Below are 6,242 nucleotides of genomic sequence, written 5' to 3'. Positions count from 1 at the left end.
ATCTCTCTGTGCCTTAATTTACCCACTTGTAAAATGAATGCACCTGAGTTGTCATGGATGAACCTGAAAACATGCTAAGTCATAGGAGCTGTTCACAAAAGACCCTGTATTGTATGATTCCATTTACATGAAATGTCCAGTGTAGGCAAATCCATAGAGGCAGAAAGTGGATTAATGATCACCTAGGGCTAGGGGAAAGGGGGTCTTCGGGAGTGATAGCTAAGGGGTTCAGGATTTCTGTTCAGGATAATTAAAATGTTCTAAAATTGATTCTGAATACACGAAAAGCCATTGAATTGTATACTTTAAATCAATGAATGGTATAGTATGTGAATTACATCTCAAATTTTTTTAGGGTAATGTGTGTCAGGTGCTTTGAACAGTGCCTGGCACATCCCCTCTGCCCGCGCCATCAGACCTGGAGGTCATAGCGGCTGCTAGCGGTCCCCGGACTTCCCCACCCCTCCAGCTTAAGTTCCTCCATCCTGCCCTCACCTTTCTGACAAGTCCCACCATCAGACTCCACTCAGTTACCCCCTCTCTAGCACCTCTCTTTCCGGACTGCATAGAAAGCAGCTCTTCAGAAGAGGACGACTTGTTGGCTAATTAGTCAGGTGGACACGTAAAGTTGACTAGTGATGGCCAATTTTATGTGTCCACTTGACTGGGTCACAGGGTGCCCAAACATTTGGTCAGACATCATTCCAGGTGTTTCTGTGAGAGTGGTTTTGGCTGGGATGAACATTTCAATCAGTAGACTGAGTGAAGCAGGTTGCCCTCCCTGAGGCAGGCGGGCCTCAGCCAATCAGTTGACGACCTAAACAGAACTAAGAGGCTGACCCTCCAGAAAGTAAAGGGGATTCCTCCCGCCCGGCCGCTGAGCTGGGACATTGGTCCTCTCGTGGGTCTGGAGTCACCGCCTTTCAGACTGGCGCTCTGCTGTTGGCTCTCCTGAGTCTCCAGCTTGCCGACGCAGATCTTGAGACTTGTCAGCCTCCGTAATCACATGAGCCAGTTCCTTGTGAGTCATCTTTATGTATGCACATCCTGATGGTTCTATGTCCCTGGAGTACCCTGACTAATTAATACAGGACCTGAAGGAAAGATGAGTCAGTGGTGAGCTTCAGGCTGAAAAACTAGGAAAACAATCAAAGTTAGGACAGAAATAAGGAAATCATATCAAGAGAAGTGACTGATTTTGGAAAAATGGTTTTTTGGTTTTTTTTCATTCACAAACATTTATTAAGCATCTGCCCTGTGCCAGATAAAGTGCCAGCCACTGGAGCTTAAAGATCTACCCAGCTGTGTAAACTAGAGGCCAGAATTCATCCTTCTGACTCGTTCTTCATTCTCACCCTCCACATCGAATCAATCTTAAGATCTGTCGTTTTACGTCCTCAAATCCTTTGCCTTGGCGGGCAGAGAGGGCTTTCTCGGAGTCACCACCCCCATCCCTCTGGAGCCACAGCACTTTGCAGCGACTTCACTTAGGGTTCAGGAGGACCACGGATCTACTTGAGCTGTTTGAAGAGTTTTTGTGTGTGAAATTAGGAAATAGAAAGTCACTGGTATTGATGGGAGCGTGTGGGCACAGCATTCCCATTTCCATGTGACCTGACGCAGAAGGAAGCGTGCTGCCAACGATGTTAAGCGTTTGTTAGGGGGAAGACATAGGGCAGAAAAAAATTATCTGCAACTTTTCTGTAAAATGCCATAGTCAAAACAAGGCCTACAGTAGAGGGAAGATGGGAGGAGGAGAGAGGGCATCTCCATATAGGGAGAAAAAGACACCCTCTCTGGGCGACAGCTAAGGCTGAGGCCGGCCTCCCGATGGTCACTTTATACTTCATACTTTATCCCTGTCTGAGGGGAGGAACCTTCAGAAAGCCACAGCGAGGAAGGACAGCTTGGACCACCCTCATGTCCTTGGAATTCTCTGGGGCGTGCAGTCCACGGGGGTCCAGGCCGGTGCTCGGACTGTCCAGTTGTCTCGGGCAAGGTGGGCATGGGGGTGGTTGTCCATTCTCCACGGAAGGAGCCCAACAGCGGGAAGCCGTTCCTCCCCCTTCCTCATTTCCTTCTTTTTATTCTGGCTGAACAAAGATGAAGGAAGGAATAAGTCACTTTCTAAAGGAGCTGCTGGCTTGATAGTGATTCCTAAGCAAAGCCCTGAGCAAAGCTGGAGATTATCTGGAAGTTTTCAAAAGTTCAAACCCATCGTCACTTCTCAAGTCTTGGCCACTATCATCTCTTACTTGATGTCACAGCCTCCAAACTGGGCTCCATGAAGGTAGTGTTATCTTTCTCCACATTGCAGCTGGGTGTGTGCACGGGACTGACTATCTGGGTCAGTGATATATAATCAGAAGTTCTTCAGTGGGACTCCCAGGAAAGCTTCTCAGGAATGGGGCAGGCAGCTGGAGCTGGCTCTTTTTGCCTTCCCCCAAGTGTTGCATCTAGCCTGGGATGTGGATATGATGGCTGGAGCTCCAGCAGCCAGTCCGAAGATAAAGTTCAACACGTGCAAAATAACATGTATACAAGGATATTTGCTGCAGCATTATTTATGATAGCAAAAGATTGTAACCGACCTCAGTACCTACCAGGAGGGGACCAGCTAAAAACTTACCATTGAGCCATCCTGGGATTACTCTGCAGCCATTATGAAGAATGAAGTGGCTCTGCTTTTTGTAATACGGAAAATTTCCAAGATTTACTGTAGTGGGGGTAAACCAAGATGCAGAACAGTGCATATAAGTGTAGCTCAAATCCCAGCTAAACCACGAGCCTGATGAACTTGATCTAGATTTTACATCTCTAGGTCAGGGGTCAGCAAGCTGGTCCTGGAGCCAAATCCAGCCGTCGTTACAAAGTTTTATTGGAACGCAACCATACCTTTCCTTTACATGCCTGTGGCTGTTTTGGCAGACTCGAAAACTTGGAACAGAATGCCTATGGCCTGCAAAACCTAAAATATTTGTTTACTGGTGTTATAGGAAACATTAGCTGACTACCCACTCTGGGCTTACTCTCATCTTTAAAGTGGGCTGAAAAACATAACTTGCTTCATAGAGATTGTAAGAATTAAGGAACTCAAGATAAAAAGAGCTTAGCATTTATAGTAAACTCTTAGTAAGTGTAGTCTTGATTACGATTTTCTTACTGATTTTATTCTCCTTTTCCTACCGTGGAGCCTTTCCTGTAGCCCTTTAACCAATGTAAATTTCTCGCAAATCCAGGTAGATTGCTTTAGATATTAAAACGTAGCTTCCAAAACCAGTGAACGTATGTGTGCACAGTGTTGCGCTTGAGCTGAGGGATGAGAAACATCTACAGCAGGTCTTGTTCAGCTGGCGGGGGGTGGGGGAGTGGAGGGGGGGGGGGGGGTCCCTCACACAGGGTCAGAAATGAAACACATCAAATCAAGCCCCAGGTGACTTTGCAGAAGAAAGGGAGGTAGATTATGTGCCTCGCACAGCCCTGGGGTGAAGGCAGGGCTGATAATCCATCCCTTTGATGTGCACACCGTGTCACGGGCCACTTCCAGCCACGGAAGAAAGCCTGACCTTTGGAGAGGGCTGTAAAAAGAGCTGATTTCACTCCTTTCTTCACAGTGTGGCTTTAACAAAGGAGGGAAGGCGAAGGGCTTCTGTGTTCAAGTGAAGGGTGCACAAAGGCACCTCAGCATTTTGTCAGGCCGACGGCCAGAGCACCAGGCCACAAATAAGATGCTGCTCAGGCTCCAGGCAGCCCGATGTGGCCAGGCGGAACCTGGCAGCGTGGCTGTCAGCGGATGGGCACCCTTTCACGCCAGCCCTCCAGCCCCGGCAGGCTGGGGCCAGTGCTCGAGAGCTTCGGAGCCCAAGTCCGCAGGCTCCCGAGGACGTGGCAATCACACTTACTTCAGTGATGGGCTCGGGCGGTTTGGACGAAGCGTGTCACACCCTCCAGTGAGAGTCTTGGAAGCAGCAGTTGACAGAGACAATCCAAAGGATGACAGTTGCTACAGCTTTCAGAGAAAGGGAGCGACTTGTTCGTGCTCTCTCATCCCTTCCAGTATGGGGATGGGATGGGGGACGTTCCCGAGTCAGCAAGGACGGTGAAAGGCACGCACTGTCGAAGATATCCTCAAAATCATTTCTTAAACTTCCCAGACAGTAACAGCATTGTGCTGTCTCCCAGAAGCTCCATACTCCTTGTTGATTTTTTTCCAGGGCTGGAACCCATCACTCAGTTTCTCTGGTCGAGCTTTATAAGTAGTTATTTCTTGGGACCATGTGGAAGAGAAATAGCGTCTTTAAATGCTAGTCGCACCCAGCAGGGACTGGGACAGTGAGGGGACAGGGGCACATTTCCAGTGTCCGTCTTAAACTCGCCGAGGGGCGTGTGCTTGACAGACTCCGTGGTAGAGGGGCAGTTTCCACCGTGACCCTCCTGTCCTCTCTCTTTCCTCCCTGTCTCCATTTCGTGCTGCCGCCTCTTTCTGCCGTGTGACAATTTCCATCCGTTTCCATGTGTTCCGCTTTCATTTCCAAGTGTTTGTTTCTGAACGGTCTTAGAAGTACAAATAGCCAAATTGTGAACATTTTGGGGTTTGGTTTTGGGATGGGGCTTCTCTTTTTGGCTCTAACGGGAAAATTATATGGAGATTCGGATGCCCATGAAGAGATTTAGATACCACTACACAAGTGACCAGTATTCAAAACCAGGCGCCTTTTGCAGGTCAGAGGGTTCCAGCAGACCTGTTCCTCATGAAATTAGCATGTTACCACATTTCGTGGCGTCTTTTCTGAAAATCTCTGCAGCCTTACCCCATTTCTGTTGAAGTCAAAGCAAACACTCACGTGAAATACACCAGGGCTGCCTTCTTTGCCAGTTTGATTCTCACTCCCATCGCCATGGAAATCAATTATTTCCATGTAGTAGGAGGATAACAAAAGATAGGCCGGGAGCTCAAACGGAATCCAAAGGAGAGTGCTGTAGGCTGAATGACCCTCGCCCCCGCCTCCTGCCAAATTCATGTTGAAATCTGGCCCCCAGTGTGATGGTTATTTGGAGATGGAGCCTTTGGGAGGTGATTAAATCACGAGGGTGGAGCCCTCACAAATGGGATTAGTGTCCTTGTAAAAGGGACCCCAGAGAGCTCCCTCGCCCCTTCTGCCATGTGAGGACACAGCTGGAAACAGCTGTCAGTGAGCTAGGAGGCGGACTCTCACCGGACTCTGAACCTGCTGGCGTCTCGATCATGCACCTTCCTGTCTCCAGAACTGTGAGAAATAAATTTTTGTTGTTCATAAGCCGCCTAACCTACGGCATTCTGTTACCCCCAGAGGGGCTGAGACAGCATCCAATTTTGGAGGACAGCTGTTGCCACCATTTCAGAGGCGGGCTTTGGGAATCTGAGCAAGGCATTCAGAAGGAAGCAAACCCTCCTTTCTCTCACTTCCCTTAGAGGAGAGACTCAAACCAACCTAAATACAGTCTTAGCTTCAGGCCTGGCTGGATCCAGCAGCTCAGATGAAGCCACCAGCACTTTCTGTCTCTAGTCTCTGTGGTCCTTCCCTCTCCAGCAAGCCTCTCCCCAGTGGTAGCAAGGTGCCTGCCAGCATCTCCAGGCTTGCAGCCCAATGGACCAGCAGCTCTGATGGAGAAGGGCTTCTCTTTCTAAATTGTCCAGCAAAAGTCTCAAGGTCGACTCTGGAATAAATTGCAAATGGCCTCAATATTTTACAGCTCCTTCTACTAAGAGATGGAATTTATTACTCCATTCCCTAGTTCTGGACTGGATTTGTAAGTCATGTTGACCAGTGGAATGGTAAAGGTGACAGTGTGTGAGTTCCAAGCCTAAGGCTCAATCTGCTTTTCAGTCTTTGCTCTGGATTTCGTTGAATGCTGCTGCCACAGAAGCAAGCCCGGAATAGCCCACTGGAAGCTGAGAAGTTACGTGGAGCATAAACATGCAGTTCTGGCTGTCCTTAGACAAAGCCTGCGAACCACTGGACACTGAGTAGGCCATCCTAGACATGCAGCTCTGTGCAAGTCACCAAGAGACCACAGAGATCAGCTGAGTTGGCCTAGAGCAGAACCACCCTACCACAACCCACGGAATTGTGAAAAATAACAAATGTTTGTTATTTAAGCCTTTAAGGTTTGGGATATTTGTTATGTAGCAAAAGCTAATTGATACTTATGGATCAACTTGGGTCACCTTCTCACTCTGAATCACATAGTGAGCAGGGGAA

At 48.4% G+C, this 6,242-nt stretch overlaps 1 protein-coding gene and 1 long non-coding RNA gene across 3 annotated transcripts in view; one reads left to right on the top strand and one right to left on the bottom strand.

Annotated features, from left to right (window-relative positions):
* Nucleotides 1-6,242, top strand: part of COQ7 (coenzyme Q7, hydroxylase) — a 51,892-nt gene that overhangs the window by 17,975 nt on the left and 27,675 nt on the right. The gene's annotated exons all lie outside the window — the stretch shown is intronic.
* The window catches only part of LOC111730442, a 14,642-nt gene continuing 8,687 nt past the window's right edge, over nucleotides 288-6,242 (bottom strand). Inside the window, exon 2 of the long non-coding RNA XR_002776692.1 lies at nucleotides 288-1,094. This is a non-coding gene — a long non-coding RNA (uncharacterized LOC111730442). The remainder of the gene's footprint in view (nucleotides 1,095-6,242) is intronic.

This window comes from Pteropus vampyrus, unplaced genomic scaffold (genome assembly GCF_000151845.1).
Source record: "Pteropus vampyrus isolate Shadow unplaced genomic scaffold, Pvam_2.0 Scaffold314, whole genome shotgun sequence".
Classification (NCBI taxonomy): domain Eukaryota; kingdom Metazoa; phylum Chordata; class Mammalia; order Chiroptera; family Pteropodidae; genus Pteropus; species Pteropus vampyrus.
This window is presented reverse-complemented; position numbering and strand designations above follow the sequence as displayed.